Source organism: Perca fluviatilis, chromosome 10, assembly GCF_010015445.1.
Source record: "Perca fluviatilis chromosome 10, GENO_Pfluv_1.0, whole genome shotgun sequence".
In the NCBI taxonomy this organism is placed as follows: Eukaryota; Metazoa; Chordata; class Actinopteri; order Perciformes; family Percidae; genus Perca; species Perca fluviatilis.
The window spans coordinates 26,928,647-26,953,045 of NC_053121.1; the positions used below are offsets into that span (position 1 = coordinate 26,928,647).

A 24,399-nucleotide genomic window follows, 5' to 3' on the forward strand; every position below is an offset into this window, starting at 1 on the left:
TATTACAAGTGCCTTGCCTTGCAAGCTCAGCATATCAGCCAGTCATCAGGGCAGAGAAACCACTGTTGTGCCTGCTTGTCTAATAGCTGAGACACACCAATCAAACGGCCGACCGTCGTTAGAAAAGCCAGTCGGAATGATCAGTCGGGTCCCCGAAGGTCCAAAAAACTGCCTCGGAACACACTTGAGGCAACACTGACTTGAGAAACGTAATACGTCTCCATGTGTGACTTCAACAAAACTGCAGACAGTTTACTCCGTCTGCACCTCTCCGTGTGTGTGTGTGTGTGTGTGTGTGTGTGTGTGTGTGTGTGTGTGTGTGTGTGTGTGTCGGTCGGAGCTCCGCTCTGTGTCAATATGCAGAGAGGACAGATAAGCTTGCGCTTACGCGCTCAGGCGCTTTTGGAACCGAAATTTGGCACCAAAAGATAAATAAAAATGCCATAAACGTATCGACATTCGGTACCCAGCCCTAGGGATTAATATGTATGTGTTGTGTTGTATACTGTTGACCTGTTATTCTGCCTATGGTTGCAAAGCACTTTGGTCAGCTCACGTTTAAATGTGCTATAGAAATAAATTTGGCCTGACTTGACTTGTTTGCCTGCCACTGCTTTACATCTTGTGATATTCTTGTCTCTGAACTCCTCATCTCTCCATCAGTGTCTTGTCTTGCTGCGCTGCTTTCAGTCAGAGCTCCAGTCAACCCACCAGAAGAAGAAAGGTCAACCATTAAAACAATAACAACTTTGATTCTGATGGGTTTGATGGCTAACGCCTCTGACCATAGCTACTTACCTCATGACTCTTACTTCTGCCCCTTGAGCATCCAGGTGGTGTATAACTGAGTGTTGAATGAATGATGACAATGGACTGGTGAGATGGATGGACTGGTACTCTCTGATAGGCCGACTGGAGGTTCAGCCCGTGTTGTTGTTGTTTTTTCATCTTGTAGAAACGTCTGTGTTTAGGTCAGGCTGTCGAGTTTCTCCATCAAGTTTGATGACACATGACAGTCCGTGACATGACTGTCTCTGCCGATGAACACTTGTGTGTGACCATGTGTGCTGCTGTTGCCTTCAGGGAACATAAAGTGCCACTCGCTCTTTCTGTCCAACCTTGGTTTATCAATGTAGCTTGCAAGAGGAATGGACACCTTTTGGCAGCTGCTTTAAAATAATCTTTGTGTTTAGAAGTAAACACTGTCAATTAGCAATCCTTTTATATATTAGAAAAAAACAAGTTAAAATCTGCAATACCCCAGAGGTAATGACTGGATGGGCTGGGCATAGCTGCAATGGGAGTTTTGCATCAAGTGGCAGCACCACTGGGAGTTAAAGGTTCTTGGTCTTGCGTTTGTATGTCTGTTTTTGAAGGGGGGTGATCCAGGGGACAGCACTGCAGTTTTTTTTGTTTGTTTTTTAGGAATCCTTGTAAGCTACCAGGAAAAAAAACCCACTAAAAACTGAACTGAAATCACATTTAGACATTTTTTTTTGCTGTCAGAAATAATGTCAACGCCTTTTTCAAATGTGTTTATACTGGGTTTTTTATTATTAAAAAGAAATAATAAAAAAAGGGTCTTTGGGTCGGTGTCTGAGTTTGATTGACAGCAGCTTGCAGGCTGAGCTCCAGAACTGGCGGCAGGGGAGCAAGACATAAAGTAAACAAACTTGCTCTGTAGCTTATAAGTAATGGATAGAAGATGTGTTAGTGGTATCGAAGAGTAAGGACCAGACCAGCATCTTACTGGAGCAAGTGACATTTGCACTTATATTTATATACTGCTCACCAGTTAATTACGTTGTATTGCATTTTTCTTTGGTGGGATGTTGGTTTGGTCACTCAGTCAACGACCTGTAGCAGAAAAAACTAAATGCAATTTAATTTCACTTGGACTTTAAACCCACATCCTTTTTTAAGAAGCAGATTATTTTATTGTTTTTAAGTTTTCTTCACAAAATAAAACCTCAGCTATAATCTATGGAAGATTCTTTAAACGTGAGGATCTGTGCTGTTGAATTGCGTGGTTTCTCCTGTCTCGTTCTCTTTGTTTCTATTTCTCTTTCACACAAATAAATATAAGAACAGCTGCTCTTTAAAAAGTGAGGAAATCTGGCAATCTTTTTATTCATCAAGTATAATGAAGGTTCAGAAATACTCACAGCTATTTTCGCGGTTTATTGCAACAGAGATTAGCATGTTTGAAGGCAGCCTACACCTTCAACCACCCCAGTCACAACATCTCATCATCTGCCATTACTGTGACGATGCATTCAGAGTTGCCTGAATGGAGATTTATGGCAAGATAAGAGCTCTGGTTGGTTCACTTTACCTACAAGCTGCTGTTGTATTCTATCACAGTGTTTTCCTGGCTTCTTTTTATGTGCTGTAATAATTGGGTGCTAAAGCAGCAGTTAGATAATCACAGCTAACCTAAACAGAAAAAAAATATAAATGTCTAAATGCTTCGTCTTTTTTGATTAGCGTTTGGAGTTTAAGTTCTGAAAAAGCCTCATAATAGCGAGAGACCTTTACTTTTGCCCACATGTGGCTACTTAAATCTTCTGTGTCCATGTCATTATATTATGGTTTTATTGTGGCCTTTGGGGCACTGGGCTATTTCCCAGTGAATCATCCCTTTACTGTGACACATTTTGAGTTTCTCCACTTGGCTGCCTGCCTTAAACAGACTGTTTCTTCCTTGAAATGGTCATTCTATTTTACTGTTTTAGTGGTGAATTTATAGATTTAGATATGACAAAAACGAAATGGGTTTAAATTTTGTGTTTAGACTAAAACACATGCAAAGAGAGTTTTTGTTGCCTTCACAATAACACAGTTTCTGTCTCGCTGTAATCTCTTTTTCTACACAAAGAAACTTTGCACCAAGGCTTACTTTGTGAAATCTCATTGGTTGCAGGAGGTGACCAGATAATGAGTTAATTGGTCTTGGGAAAGAGCTACAATTTCTTTTATTGGTAAATGGATCGCGGAGGAGCCATTAGGTGGAAGACAGATTGATTACATGGCAACACCCTCTGCAGTCCACAGTGCCTAACTGATGGAGGTGTCTGTAAAATGCATAGCTCTATCTTTTACATGCTTTATGTGACTGGGTTGGGATGAAGTTCCATGACTACTCATTGAGCCCCCACCCATCATGTGTTAACACAATATGTAGGAGTTCTGTGTATGCCAGCTCATTCATGGGGCTCCAGTGGACTCTAATTTTGTAGTGAATCAATATCTTAGGCAGGATCCCATTTCTCTTGTCTGTTTTTGTCTTTCCCTGCCAACTCCTGGGAACTGGAAAACCCAGAGATAGACACCACATTTGTGGTGAATGGATCAAATAGACATTCAGTCTGTGGTGTTGTGATGTTTCCTTGTAAAGTTGCACAGTGAAACATGATGAACACCAAAGTCAAAGTAACTTCTCCCAAGGTCTTGCACATGCTTTCAACATCAATCAGCATTGATACCTTCAAGTTTGACATTAAAGGATGGGGAATACTCCAGCTGATTTCACTCCTCCAAGGTATCTTGCCTTCCTCCACTGACAACTGATAAAAGATGATTTATATTGCACTCACCTTTGATGAAGCAATATCACGCCAAATTGGTTGAGGCTTTTCACAAGGAATTTTCAGACTTTAAGTATGCAGAGTCTGACTTTGTGGATACCCCAATGAGAACCCCAATGACATTGACAAAAAAAATGCTTCTCATTTTTTGTGCTCACAGTTAAAGCGTGATGGAGGGCTGAGGATTTAACTATGTCCCAACTGAAATCCCCTAAATATGTTTAAGCCAGTCAGGAATATAGCCCTGTCTTGCCTTGATCATGTTATGCATCACGAGCCCGATGGGAAAAATACTTAGTTCACTTTACTAGCTCCTTAGAGGTGGTAGATTCACTGTATGTCTCATGGACACTGAAACAGAATTGGTACTTGCTGAGGCGGTGTCTTGAACCTTGTTTCTACATCCTAGGACAGTGTTTCTCTGCTCTAAACCACCCTGCTGACAAAGGGTTAGAGTTACAAGAAACACAAGAGTGATTCACTGCACAGAAACGGAAATTGCTGGTTCTACGGAAGTTCCACTGAACACGTCTGAACTTTTGTTTTCTAGCCTGCCTTAACTTGTCAGCTCAGTCTATTCTTTCAGTTTGTCTGGAAGAGAAATAAGAGACAGAAGGTCTTTCTCTCCACAGTTAGACTCTTGCAAGAGCATATCAGCAACCACTGAACCATAAATGTGCATGCACATTCATAACAGGTTTCTCACCACTTCTCGCCTTTTCGTAACTAAGCTTTGTAGCATCTGGATGTGTATTTCTTTCTTTCTCTTGTTGGCTGATGTTAGCGGTGTGTTGTCATTTGTGTTGGTTTATTTTTATGTTCAGTTCATTGCCATACATCACTCAAATACTGCAGGCAAGATGCCCTAATGCCAAACATATGTGCAAAGAAAGAAGTGATGGATAACTGCTTGAAATTGAGACAATTAGTGTGGTGACATTCTCTCATAAAAACGCTTTATGGGTATGTGCTGCAGTAAAGAGGATTGAGAGGCAACAACTGCAAGTGTGAGAGAGGATTTCAAGCATTCTGTGGACTCATTAAGTGGATTGATTTTATTAGTTTTTTTCCTTGAGCTGCTTTAAAGTGTCATTCATGTAATTTGTAGTATACCTACTCTAAGTATTTACCAATAGAATATCAGTTTTGGCCAGGACTGTAAATACAAGAACTTAACAAAAGGTCTAGAGTTGATTTTAGGTGTGACATTTGTGTTGCTGTGTTTGCTGTGTTTTGTACAATGTCAAAAAACTTTACAATTATCTAAAAGATCGAGTTAACTCTCCAGGATGTCAAAGACTACAATCAAGAGAGGACTAGTCCAGCATGACCTTTGAGTTTTCCCCACCAGTTTGCAAAACAATTAATGCACCAATGCTGTAAAGGGCTGGAACAAAGTTTTATACACAGACGAGACACAAATCAACCTGTACCAGAATGATGGAAACACAAAAGTGTAGAGAAAACAAAGGGAACTGATCCAAGTCAATACAAGCTACTCAACTCATCTGTCAAATATGGTGGATGTGGTGTTTTGATTAGGACCAGACTGAAAGTATGATATGTGATAATTACGGTAACTGATCCACTTCATTTCAATTGGTAATTGGAGTAAGTTAAAATGACTACAGTCCCTTATACTGTATCTTATATGTATCTTTAGGCATTAAAACAACATAGCCATTCTTACAGTGAAAATCCAATAGACTATGTGGCCGGGTTGGTCAGTGGGTAGAGCAGGCGCACATGTACTGAGAGCTTTATGCTTCGACGCAGAGGGGTTCAAGTCTGACCTGTGACGATTTCCTGCATGTCTTCCCCCTCTCTCTCCCCTTTCTCACCTAGCTGTCCTATCAATAAAGGCAGAAAAGCCCAAAAATAATCTTTAAAAAAAATAGACTGGAGTACAGAGCCAACACAGCAAAATAAATACTGCTGTCCTAATATATTCTGACTGCACTGTACTTCCCATTATGTTGACCATTTTACAAGCCACAGAGTTTTACATTGATGGATGAACTTTTTATGAAACCATTAGTTCAGTTCCACATCACAATAAAATTGCGGAGACTTGAAACTACTTCACATATGTAATAAATCACAGTCACAGTTACATTATTGGGAGTTGGTAATGCAGTCCAAAGCATTTGTAGTATTACAGTATGTCTCAGTTGTTGTGTGGGAAGCTCTAGCATCCATGATTTCGATCAGCTGCCTAACACCATTGCATATATGACACGAAAAATCTTACCTGGAAGATTTAAATTTGAGAGCATGAATGTTTTGCAGCCAACTTTCACATCTCACTGTTGGATGACTAATAAGCCTCAGAATTTGAGTCTTGCACCTTAAATGCAGTTAATTTTGGCAAGATTATAAGGCTAACAGATGTCTGGAAAGATATGAAAATTTATTTAAAGAAGATGTGTCAAAGGGATGCACCGATACGGACGAAATTAGCAAAAAAAAGCACTTTTGGTGTTCGGCCGATTACATTTTACCGAACAATGGTAAAAAGTAAAAAGCACATTTTGACTATTTGATTTATGCAATGATGAAAAAGTTGGAAAAACATGTTCGGTAATTTGGCCTTTGGCCATTTGTTTTCATTATGTTCGGCTTCGGCCAAGAATTTTCATTTCGGTGCATCCCTAAATAAAGGCCTTTCAACCATTTGTCTTTGCAAATTTTCTTTATCTCTACTCCAACTGTGCCAGAACTCTGCAGGGAGGCTCCTAACAGAAACTTAACATAGATGACATATTACAACAGATTGATTTTATAATTTTACTCCTAATATACAAACTATTACATGGTCAGGCAGCTCTGTATCTCAGACATCAGGTCTTCAGGACTAAAGGAAAACTAAAGGTGATTGTGCTTTTGCTGTTGTTGCTCCTCAACTCTGAAACAGCCTCATATAATGTCTCAGAGAAACCAAATCAATCCACATATTTGAATTGCATTTGATTTTATAACTAAGATTATGGGTTATACACTTATTCCTCCTTGTTTTATATATTGTGTTCTCTGTTTCGTTTATCTCCCAATTCACCTTCTCGCAATTTCTTACTTTTGTTTTGAAAAGTGCTCTACAAATTAAGTGTGCTTGCTCAGTTAAGTAATTAAAGTTTGCTAGTAAAGTTGTGTGCAATTTGGAGGAGAGAGTGAAAAGAGAGACAATAAATGCTGCTCAGCCCCCGTATCGCCATTTGTTCTGGAATGAACTATTAACAGTCATTCATCTTAATGACAGCTGGGAGTTGGTATTTAGTGATGGAATAGTCTCACTGATAGAGAGATGGATGGAGTGAACAGCATTAATGTTATATTTGGCCCTGATCTTATGGCACATTTGGCTTTCCCTGCAGCAGTGTGGTGTATAGTTTGGGATAGTGTTCATAAATATAGTTAGCTTCAAGTTTACAGCTGAAGGCCATGCATCAAATCTCCATAGACTTAACACTTACCAACTGGAAAACAAAAACCTTTCTAGCAATAGTAATGTACACTTCAGGAAGCACTGGGAGGTGCACTGCCACATCCACTTTGTTGTGTGTGCATAGTGTGTGATTTTGCTGTGTGCAGAACATGTATGTAACGCATCCATTGGGTACTCGCATACACGTTTAATTTGCCCCTTTTAGAGACTTGCTGAAGTTTATTTTCAGACACAAGAGTGAGGGAGCCATAATTGCCAGACCTTTAAAAGCACTAGTCTCTTCTGAATCAAATAACATATGACTTTGAAGAGAAGTCTTCAAAGGGAAGCCAGGGAGTAAGAGATAGAGGGAGAGAGGAGGAAACAAAGAGAGAGGGTATAGATAAATATCTCTGACCATACGCCCACATCACAGCAACTGCTCCTCTCCCCAGACACCCACTTAGAAGGAGGAGAGGACCTTTACTGGGATTTACTCAATGTGGAGCCTTTTGATTAATTGTGTGCCATTGTGTGCCACATCAAAGTTCAGGCATATTTTGAAATGAGGTGTAAGCGGCAAGAGTTTCCCAATTGACTCTTTCTTCTGTTCAATAGCCCTAAAATAGGCTGAAGAGACATTTGTAATAATGTCTTTGTGTTCTTTTTTTGTAACTTAGAAATCAATGTGAATATGTTGCTCTGACTAAGGTAATGTATCTCTGTCCATATCTCACATATGCAGTAGTCCCACAACTCATTATATCCTTTTTGTATTTAAGTAGGAAGACACAGCACTGGAGCCTTAAACATGTTTGGGCATACCCTCCTTTCAATTCTTAATCCTAAAGGATGGTTTGAAGATGTTAAAAAAAATTAAAGCACAGAAGCATAAATGAGAAAGAATTTCACGTTTTAATTCATTTTTTTCTTTTCACTTGTAAAATTCAGAATGTGTTACAAGTGGGGCTTTGGCCATTCTTCCTACCTGTTCTTCTGTTATGTCTCCCACATTACCCAGAATCAACAGCTTATTCAGTGTTTTTGTCCTTTTGTTGTTGCCTCCAAAGAATTGTATTTGTCTGAGTGACAAGACGGAGGCAGAGTTTTTTCTCTGTTGCACATCTCTGAGGGATTGTTTTGACTGGCAGCCCTCTATGGCTGATTTTTTTGACAGCTGTTGTTCTTTTGACTTTATTGACTTATTTACTTTATTGTGCCTATTAAGTGTTTTTTGTTCCTTTCAGGCTTGTTTTTTTTTTCCATAAAGGTTTTTTTCTTTTTCTGCCTGAATCCATTTTGTCTTCATGACTGACTGGCTGTTGAGCAGGAGGGCTAAATGTCATTGAATGCATCGTCCAGCACACATCACACCGCTCTGATGAATCCTCAAGTCAAATTCTGACTCACTGTATAATAGAGGAGCCATATGAATTGCATGAGGGGAACCTTTAAGCTGCTGTCTTTAATTGATGAATACTTTCTCCACACACAGCTTGAGATTTGGAGCGAATAGAGTTAAATTTACATGATTTAATGTGTATTTTGTTTTTTTATGTAAAATATAATCCATGTCTCCTGCTGTCATTCTGCTTCTGAATATTTCACCCTGATTATGAACACACAACAGGAACTTTTTCCAATTACTTTTTCTATGGGAGGGTTTTCTAGTCATTGCTATAGTAATTACCTGTGTGCCTATCATTGTTCATCTAATATCTTCTCATACTGAGCTGTGACATATTTAATCGGTATAGTAAAAACAATTTTTATTGCTCCCTTGCAAGATTAGATTAGTATTTGATGTACCATATGCTTGGAGCCCGTTCTTGACGAAATGAGTTGGAGTCTTTTATTGACCCTAAATAAATCCATATTTGCTTGTCCATCATCTTTATATCAGGAAAATGAAAGGAAAACAAAGGGAGAAGCCTTCCTGGAGGGTTAAAGGCAAGTCAAACTAACTAAATTAGGCATAAAATAAGGTTATGTGTGTGTGTTTCCGTGTCTATAGATGTCTGATTTAATAATTGATGACTCTATGGAGACAATACTGTAAAGTACTATATTCGGGTGATGTGTAACCATTGACAACCATGTTTGTTTCCAGGGTGTGTTGCTCAGAGAAACGCACACTTGCACACATCTGCAAACATGCAATCACTGCCAGAGACCGGCAGAGCCACCATGGCTAGTCAGCAGGAACAGCTCATAATCTCAGTTGGTCTAAAGGGAGCTGGAGGACAGGAGGGGAAATGAGATTTGAGCGACAGGAGCAGGAAGTGGCTGTCTTTGCTAACCAGCCTGTTCTTCCTGTTCCTGCTGCCATCCTGTCAGGATGGATGCTGACCAGCTCCGGGACCTCAGAGCTCCTCCACTTAATTACCAAACACCTCTGTGACCCGATAATCATGTACAAGCTTGTGAATACGCCACTGTGTGTGCAGACATCTACTTGACTGCTTCTCCTGCACTCTCTCTCTCTCAGCAGCCATAATGAGAGTATTTAAAAGGTACTGGCCAGCTGGGATTTAGCCAATGTAGACACCTCTGGAAGGCAGTACAGTAGAGATGCAAACCTGATGGACAGGTGTGCAGAATTAACAGTGGTGGAAAGTAATGAAAGTACATTAACTCAAGTACTGTACTTAAGTACAGTTTTGAGGTACTTTTACTCCATTACATGTCAGAAGGAAATACTGTACTTTTTATTCCACTACATTTATTTGACACTTAGTTACGTTTTACATAAACAATATATGATGGCCTTGAATTATATACTCTTCTACCCAGTAATATACAAAATATCTAAAACTGGCTCTACATTGACAAACTACAACTTTAAAATGCTCTTACATGTATTTTTAGTGATTAAAACAGAATAATATAGCCTACTTAGCCACTTTGAAATGAGCAATTCTGCATAATAAGTACTTTTACATGTGATACTTTAAGTAGCCTACCGAAGTATTATCATAAAAATGTTTGCTGATAATACTTAAAGAAAAATTGGTCTGTGCTATCAGTGTATAGTATCAAAATGAAATAATCAAAATCCTAAGCACATCTGCTGTCTACTTCTTCCCACTGTGAAATTGCACCCTGTTGTGCTCAACCCATGTCTTGAGGTTAAGCACCTCTCTTAACACCCTGCACCTTCTTCTCCCCTTCGTGATTCACAGCTTTTATCTGCATTCACCAAACCAGCAGGTTTCAAATAAAGAAAGAGCACTAAGCTTAATGTTTGTCCACTCAGCTTTTACACTTGGCTACTCCGTTCTCTTTTTGTCAAATATTATTGATGATAAAAACTCATACTGCACTCAGGGGCCATTGTTCTGTCACCAACAGTTGCTTTCAGTTGAACATTCTTTTGTCATAGCAATCACAGCTGACAGTTCCATAACCATAAATATAGACCGGTTTGGAGTGGATGTCACAGTTGCGTCACTGCATTTTGATTTGATTTTATTATTTATCTCGAACAATCAACAATGTTGCAAAAGAAAACAAAACAAATTAAAACCACAAAATTAAAACACAAACAATCAGAATTTACCAATGGTAAATTTAAAAGGGGGAAGGAGCAGGCGGAAGCATACAGCTTATTAGGTCCTGCCCCTACTTCACAATATCATATTATTACAAAACAAATATATATGCAAATACAGCATACAATCTTTCAGGTCTTACAATAACTTACAACAATATACAACAATACCTTTACATTACAATTCCATTCCTATGTTTCGGTCTATTCCTTTCTGTATTGGTCAAGTATTGATTTCTTTAATCTATTTTTGAACTGAATGATAGTATGGCTCTGTTTGATGTCATTGTTCAGTCCATTCCATAAGGTCGCCCCACATACATTGTAGATGAGATCTCTGGTCTCTATCATTAAACATTGCGAGTATGTTACATGGTAAATTATTTTCTTTAACTTTAAACATAAATTTGAATTTAACAATGTCTATAAATTTCAGCAAATGTGAATTCAAAAACAGATGATTAGTGTGCTCATAACACCCTGTGTTATTTATTAACCTGATTGCAATGTTATGCAATGTGCAAATATTTTCTAAGTCATCACCGCAACAAAAAAATATACAGGCCAAAAGTTTGGACACACCTTCTCATTCAATGCATTTCCTTTTTATTTTCATGACTATTTACATTGTAGATTCTCACTGAAGGCATCAAAACTATGAATGAACACATGGAATTATGTACTTAACAAAAAAGTGTGAAATAACTGAAAACATGTCTTATATTTTAGATTCTTCAAAGTAGCCACCCTTTGCTTTTTTATTAATAAGGGAAATAATTCCACTAATTAACCCTGACAAAGCACACCTGTGAAGTGAAAACCATTTCAGGTGACTACCTCATGAAGCTCATTGAGAGAACACCAAGGGTTTGCAGAGTTATCAAAAAAAGCAAAGGGTGGCTGCTTTGAGGAATCTAAAATATAAGACATGTTTTCAGTTATTTCACACTTTTTTGTTAAGTACATAATTCCATGTGTTCATTCATAGTTTTGATGCCTTCAGTGAGAATATACAATGTAAATAGTCATGAAAATAAAGAAACACATTGAATGAGAAGGTGTGTCCAAACTTTTGGCCTGTACTGTATGTGTCATCAGCAAAGAAAAAAAAAACAGTACATTTGATACTTTACAAATGTCGTTTAGGTAAAGGATAAACAGTTTGGGTTGTTGCGTATGCATTATGGTGGCAGAAAAACTGCTGAAACATTGCTGAATATACTGTTTATCTAGCCTGACGTGGTCATACTCAGATTCTAGTGAGAATGTGAACTTCCCGACCTCGAATTTTGTGGGCGGGGCTAAGTTTGGCTGGCATCCAGGCTACTGTTTATCACAATACATTCAATGTTTTTTTCAGGGATGTCCTTCTAATAATATATCAATGGGGATAGCTGACTAGTTACTTAGCTAGCTTGCTTATTCCACCATGTTTTAAGTTTTAATGCTACACTGGTTTTAGAAGATGAGCCAAAACAGCCGACTGGTGAACTGCGGCAGTGCTAGCTCCAGAGACGGATAAGCTAACGTCAGTCAGTTTTGCTGATCAAAACCAAGCTAAACATTAGCTGTCTGATGCTAATGTGTTGCTATACAACATTCTGACTAACTGTTAATTTACTGTTGGGTTAACTTTTTACACTTTTACTTTTGTGGACTCTGTGTAATAGATTAATCACTATGTTGTTCTTTTGGACTAAATGTTGATCTTTCACTGCTGATTAATGGCCAACTCCTGTCTTCAATCATTTATTGGAAGTTTGTTTAGCTCTCTGCATAGCTGTGAACCTTTACACATAGTGAGGGCAGAAGAGATGTATACATAAATGTATCCAATCAAATACTTTGGGGCGACCATTTAATGTTACCTTGTGGTTAATGAAGATCCTTTAAACGCTACTTCAGTGTACAGGAAAATATAGTCCAACACTCAAGTACTAGAGAATTATAATATAAAGGTGGTTTATTTTGTACTTACTTTAATTATTTAATTCAACCAGTAAAAGCTTGCCTGGACATGCTTACTCTTGGTTCCTTTAAGTTCATGCTGCACACTTTCACACTGAGCAGCCAAGTCTTCCACATTTGGGCCTGAAGCAGCTCCACTGCAGCAGCCGGCGATAAAGTTACCTTCATCAAGGCCTAATCGATGGTATTTGAGGAAGGTGAGAGTATTAGTTGTTTTATCTCTCCTCCCACATTTTCCCTGTTGATCTAGAAATTCAAAGAAGTTGCTTTCAGTCACAAGTCCACTTCTCTAATCTCTAGGCTCCTGCTGCCCCAGACATGCTTTATGTCAACCCCAACAAATTCTCTACATAGCATGTTATTCCCCTCACTGCAGTACTGCCCACATGCAATCTTGTTTATTTCTCGTGGTTATAGAGCGGGCTAAGCAGGTTCTGTTGTCAGAGCAGAAACTGACTCAAGCTGGGCCACCGGCATCCTAGAAAATGAAAAATTATTTTTGACAGTAAAAAATATGGAAAATAAAACGTCAAAACCTGAAGAAGTCCCAAAACACAGCTGCTTACAGGTTGCTGAATTACTTTTTTTTGATAAGTTTTCTTTTTTTATTTACTCCGTTTATTAAAATAAAAGACATTTGTGTCTGCGGCATATTCACAATTTCGTAGGTGGTGTCTCCAGACTCACTTGTTTTTCTTGCTGGATTCCTGAAGGTATTAGCCTGAGTGGTTTTACTCATCAAAAACAAAACAGAGAGTGAACATAGCAGAATTACCTGTTCCCCAGTGTTCACATTGCCTGAAGTTGTGTTTTTCCCCATTTAAGCTGGCGAGGGAACATAAACCCTGTAAGCCATGGCAGGGTTTGTGTTACAAAGCAGCATCTATTATCATCCTTGTCTTTTTTTGTTTTTAATAATTGTGTGTTGATTCTGTTGGAAGTTCAGTGGTAGAAAGTGAGTCACCATTGCCGTTTAACTTAATGTAATATATTTGTATGTATGCACTGTATGCTGAGAAATCAAGTATGGTATTTCTGCCTTTGAGTATTTTTGTGAACCATTGACTGGCTGTGGAGGATTAAGATAAAACTGGCTGGTTTACAGGCTGAACGTTTTTTGAACACTTTGATTTAAAGAACACGGAGTAGCTCACTGGCAGAATACATGGTCAGTGATGTGGCAGCTTTGGAGGTTGTTTGGATCATAAGACCAATCAGTATCTTCCTGTGTTTGATTATTCATCAGTAAACATCCTGCCCCTGCCTGTTGATGCTGCTGCCTCGGTAATGGATGCTTTTATTAAGGCTGATTAGATTAATTGTGGGAGATGAAGACACATTTGCTGGCAGTAGACCCTCAAGGGTAGAAGGAGAAAGGATCAATCAATCGTGTCCATCTCAAACCTCATAATGCACTGCTGATTGTTTGAAGTGCAGAGCTGGAGGAGATTTATATTGATGTAAGAGAACTCAGGCTTTTTCCTCCCTGTGTCTATTATCTATGTCTCTCTCTCTCTCTCTCTCTCTCTCTCCCCCACACACACACACACACACACACACACACACACACACACACACACACACACACACACACACACAAACATCAATGGACTATCTGCACTCTCTCTGCCTCCTCAGCCTAATAAAAAGAAAGGTCCTGCTTCAATGTATGGACAAATGCTTACTCTTTACTCTTAGTGGCAGAATTTTTGTTCACACAGAAATATGTGGTCAACATAGATCCAGATTTTGTAGTTTTTAAGTTTTTAAGCAGATGCATTACAGTTAGTTTAATGCATTACACAACTGATGCGCATGTTGTACCGGCAGATGCAATCCCTGTTACAGTAATAATAAGTCTGGTGGTTGTGGTGCTACCTACACTCCATACTGTACATGACACAGTCAGACTCAGTCAGTAATCTTCATCTCATATTGCAACAAAACCACTAGTTGGGGTTTCACTTGTAGGAGTGGGATTTCACTCTGAGATCCTGAGATAGCTTCCATGAAAAGCAGTGTCAGTGTCTTCATGGTCTTTGGCTGCTTCTTTTGCTTGGGTTTTTTTTCTTCTTGTTGTGCTTATGCAAACCCAAGCTCTATATATAATGATAGATTGTAGGTCTTACACAACACAGCTCTAATTAGTTGACCCCCGCTGGTTTTATTGTGCTGTAAGTAACAGATCAAAGCAGTGGGGAAGTGAAGATATAAAACATGAATAATTTGTGTCTGTGTTCGTGCACCAGGGAAGAAGGTGGAGTGTTTGATTGACGAGCATACATGTATATTGAAAATTGTGTAAGAGCAGCTGTGTGTTTACTTTCCTGTGTGTGTGCGTGCAATAATATGTTAAACAAATTACTGTGTTCTTATGCAGCTATTTAACAGTTTGTGGGAAACTTAATGCCATCACAAAATGTTCATTAACAACGTTTTTCAGTTACTTTTTCTTATAGAAAACGTCCTGGGCTGCATTATGTTTGCCCAAAAACTACTGTAAATGCAAAATGTTTAATGAGATAGGTGTGAGAGTTCAATCTTTCCTTACAGTTGTTTTCACATGGACACACTCCACTCTGACTCCAGTTAAATTTGTGATGGATTGCTCCTGTTGATGATTCGAGTTTTGTGCTGATGTAGTTTTACTTGCTTGGTTGTGCTGATGTTGTCTGTAGGTGAGGAGGATATATAAAGACACACACGCACGCACACTCTCAGTAAGGTCAAAAAGCCATCCACTACTAGAAGGCAGTTTTGCAATCCGTGCATTTTATTGTGCCTGCTGTGTGTTTTCATGATTAAGGATTTCTCCAAAGGGTTTCTCTTTCCATGTAAATGATCAAATGTCTCCTTACCTCAACTAACTAATACTGCATAAAGGTCTACACCCCCACCACACCAATTATGTGAATTCAAACAAATTCTCTTATACACATTTTCTTTTAGAATATGTATATGGTGAATTATGTGGGCTGGGAATGGGGTGTTTTATTTATTTGTATTTAAAAAAAATTAGCTTATTCATAGAGTAATGCAGTTCTATTTACAGTATATCAAACAAAGCCAGACAGATATTGCCTGTTATTTTGTATTTATTATACTTCTGTCATCAGCTTCCCCCTTTGTTTCTCTCTCCCTATCTCAGTCAAACTTCTCCCTCTTTTCCGCCTCTCGCTTTCTCTCGGTTTGCTATTGAAAGCTTGCTCATTGTTAACAAAATGGTCCCCAGCTTCTCACTCTGGATAGGGAGGTTTACAGCCAATAGGCCTTAAAATGGCTTCATTTCCTATCAGCCTCACTCCCCTGAGGGAGCGTTTAGTGGAGCTAAAGGCCAATCAGGAGAGTCCGGGGGATCAGTAAAGCCTTAGTCTGAAATCAATCCTCAGAGTTCACGAGCTCATGACTCTGGGGCACAGGGGGAATCAACTTCCCATCAAATACATTTTAACCAGACAGAGTCTGTTCAGAAGGACCTGTCAATATCAATTATTATAAAAGGATACATGACATAATAAACTTCATGTGCAAAATATTGCAGACACCTTGTCAAAAGCCATAATCCTGCATGCATGTATTAAATGTGCCAATCACAAGAGAAGCAGACAGATGGATGAAGGCTTTTTATCTGTTGAACTGTGAGCTGCAGCTTCATTGAAGAGCAGTTTAAGTTCAAACACTCTGTGAGCATGCAGACGCAAGATTCAAAAAATGAATACTGAACCTTAAGGTTCCTACCTGTTGCTTAAACTGTATATTTAATAATTAATGCACCCTCTGCTGGCTGCTGACTACCACAGTGCAAAGAAAATGTCAGTGGATTGAAAGCAATTGGCTGTGGGGCCACGTTGACAGAAAGCCCTGTTTAGCAGAGAGGGTACACTCTAAAATGGAAAGGAAATGTTATGATCAGAGGCAGAGAAATCAAATGTTATATACTGCAGGAAAATCCTTTACCACTTCAGGCCAACCACAAAAACACTCACTGAATTGTTGCACTTAAAAACAAAACAATATTTACTGTGTGATGTTGATAGTACACTCTAAAAACTCCTGGGTTATTTCTTCAACCCAGTTTCTGGGTTATTTGTGTTGGGTTAAAATGATGGGTTATTTTTTCAGAGAGTAACCATTTTCTGGGTTATGGGGTTGTCTCTCTCTCTCTCTCTCTCTCTCTCTCTCTATATATATATATATATATATAATGTATTTTTTGTTGGAGGGGTGTATTTTATGGAGTTATTATATTATCATGTCAACATAGTTTATGTAAGGGTTAATGCCCGACGAGGTGTCCATTGTCAGGTATTATACCATGGTCTGGGTGAATACTCGATTCTGATTGGCTGCAGGGTTTCCATTAAAAAGTGATGTAGGACACCTACTAAAGGAGTTCGGGGAAACTGACTGTTTACTGTTCTATATGAATGCGCTACATTAAATCAAAAAGGAAATGTGAATTTATTATTTCCAAATCGTCCTCTGAACACCACAGGATGGCGCTAAAACACAGGCTGCAAGAAGTAAGTTCTACTGGCCCTCAGGACTGACTTTGTTTCACAGCGAATAACGTTATCTCACATCCCGTTCACTGTTCAGCTCGCTGCTTCAGGCTGCGCCGCTCCAGCCGACAGTAACGTTACACATCGCGAATCAAATTCTTCGTAAAAGTCGTTATATTGTTTTGGGGACAATGACATGGCTGGATAGCTAGCTTGTCTTGTTGTTCAACATACTGTCAAATTATTTTTACTGATTGCCAACTGTACACAATGTTATTGACTTTGGATCTTGCAAGCGTAGTGCGCGTATCTCTGGCTCCGTAGCTAAACTGAAGGGTTCTATCAGCTGAGCGGACTATATAAATATCTCCGGTTGCTAAGGGAGGCAAGTCGTATCTAAGGTTCTTCCTAATTCCTGGGAGAGAACAACGTTTGCATTGCATAAGAACCTGATGGATGGGAATGATTGTTCCAGGTATTAGTCAAACCGTCAGGCGTACCAGGGAAACGGAGTTATTGTTTGGATAAACTTTAGATTTCGATTGTAAAACTAATTAAAATATGAACTAATGTTTTAAAAATATGTTATTTGGCAAGTGACCATGGTATAAGCGGTCGTTAAGCCCTTCGAGGTGTCCATTATCAGGTATTAATGGACGACGGCGAGGCGTGAACCGGCCCGACGGCGCGCGGGGTCGGACCGCTCACGCCGGCCGGTCCATTAATACCTGATAATGGACACCTGTCGGGCATTAACCCTTACTTAATGGACGACGGCGAGGCGTGAACCGTCCGACGCGAAGTAGCCACCTTTTGCTTTTTTATTAATAAGAGAAAAAATTCCACTAATTAACCCTGACAAAGCACACCTGTGAAGTGAAAACCATTTCAGGTGACTACCTCATGAAGCTCATTGAGAGAACACCAAGGGTTTGCAGAGTTATCAAAAAAGGCAAAGGGTGACTACTTTGAAGAATCTAAAAGTATCAGCAAAAACATGTAATTTATTTATTATACATTCATTTATTATTCATTATTTAAGGTTTTTTAATTTGTGTAGAATCCTTATATAAAGGATATATATATATATATATATATATATATATATATATATATATATATATTATATAAACAAATATATAATATATGTATATATATATATATATATATACGTATATATACATACATATATATATACACACACACACACACACACACTCTACTGGTCAAGTTTGGGGTCAAGTTTGGGGTCACTTTTTTCCATTCCACTCCATTATAGACAGAATACCAGCTGAGATCAGTTGCATTGTTTTTTTTTAACCAGGGCAGCAGTTTTCAGATTACATTATGTGCTTACATAATTGCAAAAGGGTTCTCCAATGTTTTCTCAGATTATGATGATATCAGATTAGTAAACAGAACGTGCCTATATATATATATATAGTACAGGCCAAAAGTTTGGACACACCTTCTCATTCAATGTGTTTCTTTATTTTTAAGACTATTTACATTGTAGATTCTCTACTGAAGGCATCAAAACTATGAATGAACACATATGGAATTATGTACTTAAAAGTGTGAAATAACTGAAAACATGTCTTATATTTTAGATTCTTCAAAGTAGCCACCCTTTGCCTTTTTTGATAACTCTGCAAACCCTTGGTGTTCTCTCAATGAGCTTCATGAGGTAGTCACCTGAAATGGTTTTCACTTCACAGGTGTGCTTTGTCAGGGTTAATTAGTGGAATTTTTTCCCTTATTAATAAAAAAGCAAAAGGTGGCTACTTTGAAGAATCTAAAATATAAGACATGTTTTCAGTTATTTCACACTTTTTTGTTAAGTACATAATTCCATATGTGTTCATTCATAGTTTTGATGCCTTCAGTGAGAATCTACAATGTAAATAATAATGAAAATAAAGAAACACATTAAATGAGAAGGTGTGTCCAAACTTTTGGCCTGTTCTGTATCTGACACGAAATGTAAGTCATAAAAATTCACACATGACGAGCACGGAATAATTTGTTTCTGCCTTATGAAATATGCAATGTAACTTGTGTTGTGATATCAGTCTGTTGTCTTTAGACAAGCGGGCATGGTTAGCTGATTGACAGACAAAGGATGGTAGGAGGAATGTCGTCTGGATCAACAGAAGTATATTTCCAGGATAATTGCGTGGCTAACGCGCCGGATATTCCTCACCTTCCGCTCTCTGTGTTGCCGTTCTCAAACTCTATTTGCTTCTAGAAACAACAAACTTCGAGCTAGCACGTTACACGCTGAAAATGGCAAGTTTTGAGGAGAATTTGGATCGTGCAATTCCCCAGCCAAGCAACACTGCCTCAAGATACACCAACTTGGCTACAGCAAGAAGATGATTAGCTTAGCTTAGCATAAAGAGCGGAACAGACTGTATTACTCCCAATGAGTTTTCACATTAATTAACATTATAAACATTATTTTCCGTTCTCTCAATAACTTTTTGGTTGTCTGAGTCAATCTGAATTAATCATTCATGACTCACAGTATGGTACTGCATGTTAAATTGGACAAACCAAACTCCAATAGTGGCAACCAGCTGAGACTCATCATATGAGAAATTTACCAGATGCCTCTCACTTTATGCATTTCGACTCATTATCAGTATCTATAAGACTTTGTCTTCACCTTGACCCTGTTATAACAATCTCCCCTTGAATCACCAGCTTAAAAGTAAGGGGCTTTCAACCGTAACTCTGTTAATGAGACACATAGCTTCATAGAATGAAGATGGCTCTTTGGGTGAATTGGTTTTGCACATTACTGGCTGGGACTGTCTCTTGTTTCTGACAGTTGATGTAGGATTTGAGCATGATGAAATGAAAAGCAAATATCTGACAGATCAAATAACTCTTTTAGATATGACTTTGCTGGTGTAATATTAAATAGTTTGCAGTCTATGTTTATGTTCGTTGTCTATGTTTGTCTCTATTGTATTGAGATGCACATGGTTTTTGTGCAGTTTGTGCAATTTTACCTGATTTGTTCTTTCTATAGATACAAAAGGGCAGCTGTTCTCCATCAATAGTTAATTGATGAGCAAAGATCTCGCATAAAAACACAGTCATTGAGTTGTGCAAAATACAGCTACCAAATCTTAAAGCAACTAGAGAAATGGATCCAATTACTTTGTGCATCAGTGACATTGAAACCATCATGTTTGAGTGCTTCAAATGAGATATTTAGGCAAAAGGAATGATTCATGAGGTCCATTCGAACATGATTTGAACAAGTATAGTGCTTATATAGTGAGGAAGGTTTATACACCGATACAGAGAGTAGGCCATCTTTGAAAACAAATGCAAATTTCATTTCAGAGAAAGAGCTTCTTATATATTGTCTGTTTGCTTAAAATTCGCTTGACAATTGAACATGGGTAATGTAATTCTACCTAGGATGGAGCTTTGGTCGTGTGATAACAGGTGGTCGTTTATGTTGGGAGATGGGAGTTAAAAGTTCCATTTTTGTATTGTAAACAATTTATATAACTAATATTGTGTTTTTATACAGTAGCTCAATGTAAAGAATGTAATGAAGGATAAATAGTTTAAGATTGATGGCTTGATATGTAAACATTTTGTACTATAGTGGTGCCAACTAAGTTGACCTACTAATGGCTTGTGTGATTGCAAATACAAACCAAGAGTGCATAGTCATCTTGCTAACACATTATTCATTTACTGAAGATGGTTGTCAACTAGTCACTTTACAATCACTCAGGCTTACTGTAGGTGTTACTGCCAACATTTGCTGGCATTTGTTGCCATTATTGGCATGTGTATTTGGCAACATAGCCAGCTCTGAGCACCTTATTGCTGACAAATGGTACAAACCTCGTGATGATTGATTCATCGTTTTCATCTAATGGGTAACTGATGCTTTTCTTGCTTTGTATTCAAAAGTAGCAGGCCCACAAATGCACCACACTACGCTCTGACTAATTCTGAGCTGGCACGCAGTCTTGTTTGTTAAAAAATACGTAAGAAAGTGGAGAGTGGGCAGATCGCAGAGGAAAGATAACAGCGTCACAAGGTGAGAAATAATAGTCAGGAAACTATTTCTGGGCACATGCCCAACTGGGCCAATTTCTGACCTCTTTTCCAGTCCAAATCAGCGTTCTACTGCCAGTCTATTGTTAAACCCTGCATTAGTTTTCATTTGGAATCCACTCCCTGTGTTGTAAACCTGCATCACAGAGATCGTGGATGTGTAGTAAAGCTTTATGTTTTACCACTCCTCTCCTCCCACTGTATTATCTCTCCTCTGAGTGTACTGCCACCCAGTCAGCAGGACAGCTAATAGGGTTGTAAGCAGTTAACAGGCCTGTGAACCTCCTGTCGGGAACATTAACATAGCGACACCACAGCAATCAGTGCGTTTTCGGACCTCTCCATGGCAACATAGAGTGGGTCTGAGCAGGGACGCTGTTGTTGTGTTAGTGGAATTTTTAGAAGAATAGTAATTAGCAGAATGAAAGGCAATGTAAAACAGGCCTGTTGCTATATGACAAGCATGCTGTTACTGATAGTTTCCCTTTTGTCAAAGCCAACACTATTGCCTATAAGGCTATAAAATGCAAAGCTGCTAGTTAATTTATTTAACCTTTATTTATCCAGGTAAGTCGATTGAGAACAAATTCGCATTTGCAATGACGACTTATCACATGAACACAGTTACACATTCATACCTGGAAGCTGCCCAGTACAACCACAGTCTGATCTGCTGGCCACTGAGCAGCTCCATTGGAGCAGTTGGGGTTAAGGGCCTTGCTCAAGGGTACCTCAGTGGTGGTAAGTGGAGGGAGGTACAAGCGCTGCTCTTTCACTTTCCCCACCCTGATTTTATCCAGTCGGTCTGGGGATTGGTCCGGCAACGTCCCGGTCACAAGCTCGCTTCTTTAACCTCTAGGCCATCACTCCCCCTTAATCATAACAATTACATATAAATAGTCAAGCTGTTGGGGTCCTTGAAATGTTTATGGTTAAAATATCATAATTACACTATCATGTTTATGTCCTGTGGAAAACATATTGCTGCTTTGTCTGTAAACATCTCTCCAGCATATTTGAAGAAAAGCAGCACAAGAAGCTTCTTGCTGCTGTCCTGTCAGGGGGAGAGTGAATTTGCTGAGCCGAGTGTGTTGATATACAGTATATAGTACAAACAGCTGCCAACATGAACAGGCTGGGGACCGCACACACACACACTGTGAGTAGAATTAAACCAGCAGTTGGGAAAAACTTTTTTTAAGGTGTAAAATTCCATTGCTGTTCAGTGCTGCTTTGGGTTACAACAGTTAAACTAAGTGTCAGGAAAAAGGAGGACAGGCTTGTGGCTCAGCCAGCAGCCGCTGCACCTTGGTAATTTACAGGTCTGCAAGCAGGAGCTCAACCAGCAAGAGTTGTAAGAGTACTTAGAGCTGTGATATGAACTACAGATCAGAAGAATGAGCTGCCGGTGGATGTATGATGTGTTCTTGTTGACTTTACTGCAGGGTTTTTATCTATGGGGATTTGAATTTGCTTTTCTATGCAAGACTTTGGCAGATTTGGCAGAGAACCACAAGCCTGAGGTTTTGTGTATTTGTAGTGGTAGGTTGGAGAATTTTCAGTGTTTTATGCCTCAGATAAAATGAATGCATTTATACTTTGCTCTGAGGCAATGTTATATGTACACTGCTTTATCCCTTTGTGTATTGTGTGTCAAGTTTAACTTTGGTCAGGTCTTGTATTTATTAAACTTTAAATGATTCCACTACTGTAAAAGGTCAATTTAGAAGTTGAACATGTTTTAAGTGTGAGGAATATAACACATTTATCAAGAAACTGTGTCAGAGTGAACTTTAATAGAAGATCTCAAGTGATACCATGTAGCCAATGAAACAAAGATCAGACTATGATTATCTGCTCCATTAATTATTAAAAGTATCAGCAAAAACATGTAATTTATTTATTATACATTCATTTATTATTCATTATTTAAGGTTTCTTTAATTTGTGTAGAATCCTTATATTAATAAGGATATATATATATATATATATATATATATATATATATATATATATATATATATATATATATATATATATATATATATATATATATATATATAATACACACACACACACACACACACACACACACACACACACACACACACACACACACACACACTCTCTCTACTGGTCAAGTTTGGGGTCACTTTTTTCCATTCCACTCCATTATAGACAGAATACCAGCTGAGATCAGTTGCATTGTTTTTTTTTAACCAGGGCAGCAGTTTTCAGATTACATTATGTGCTTACATAATTGCAAAAGGGTTCTCCAATGTTTTCTCAGATTATGATGATATCAGATTAGTAAACAGAACGTGCCTATATATATATACAGTACAGGCCAAAAGTTTGGACACACCTTCTCATTCAATGTGTTTCTTTATTTTTATGACTATTTACATTGTAGATTCTCACTGAAGGCATCAAAACTATGAATGAACACATATGGAATTATGTACTTAACAAAAAAGTGTGAAATAACTGAAAACATGTCTTATATTTTAGATTCTTCAAAGTAGCCACCCTTTGCCTTTTTTGATAACTCTGCAAACCCTTGGTGTTCTCTCAATGAGCTTCATGAGGTAGTCACCTGAAATGGTTTTCACTTCACAGGTGTGCTTTGTCAGGGTTAATTAGTGGATTTTTTCCCTTATTAATAAAAAAGCAAAAGGTGGCTACTTTGAAGAATCTAAAATATAAGACATGTTTTCAGTTATTTCACACTTTTTTGTTAAGTACATAATTCCATATGTGTTCATTCATAGTTTTGATGCCTTCAGTGAGAATCTACAATGTAAATAGTCATGAAAATAAAAAGGAAATGCATTGAATGAGAAGGCGTCTTTAACCTTGTTTATATATATATATATATATATATATATATATATATATATACCATATATACCATATATATTGTGGGTTATTATACTGATTGTACTGGGGTGGGTGATTATGTTAATGGGTTGTTGGTGCAAAATGTAAAAAAATGTGTTTAAAATGATATATATTTCATGCATATTTGTTATCTTGCTATGAATATATAATATAAAATATATGATGCATACATATGCAAAATATATAATATATACAGGAAGTATTTAAAGTTGAATGAGGTGTGGGAAAAATAACAAGCTTTGGCTTCTCCCTGCTCCATTTTGGCCACATTGAACATATTGTTTTTCCTTTTGGTGTGTTGCTACGCACTTATTGTGTTTTTATATTTAATTTTATTATTTTGTTTGCAATAAAAAGAAAGGGAAAAAAGAAGATATAGGC

At 38.2% G+C, this 24,399-nt stretch overlaps 1 protein-coding gene across 3 annotated transcripts in view; it reads left to right on the forward strand.

The window, feature by feature from the left end:
• The window catches only part of LOC120566768 (ecto-NOX disulfide-thiol exchanger 2-like), a 224,529-nt gene that overhangs the window by 83,960 nt on the left and 116,170 nt on the right, over positions 1 to 24,399 (forward strand). The window lies entirely within an intron of this gene.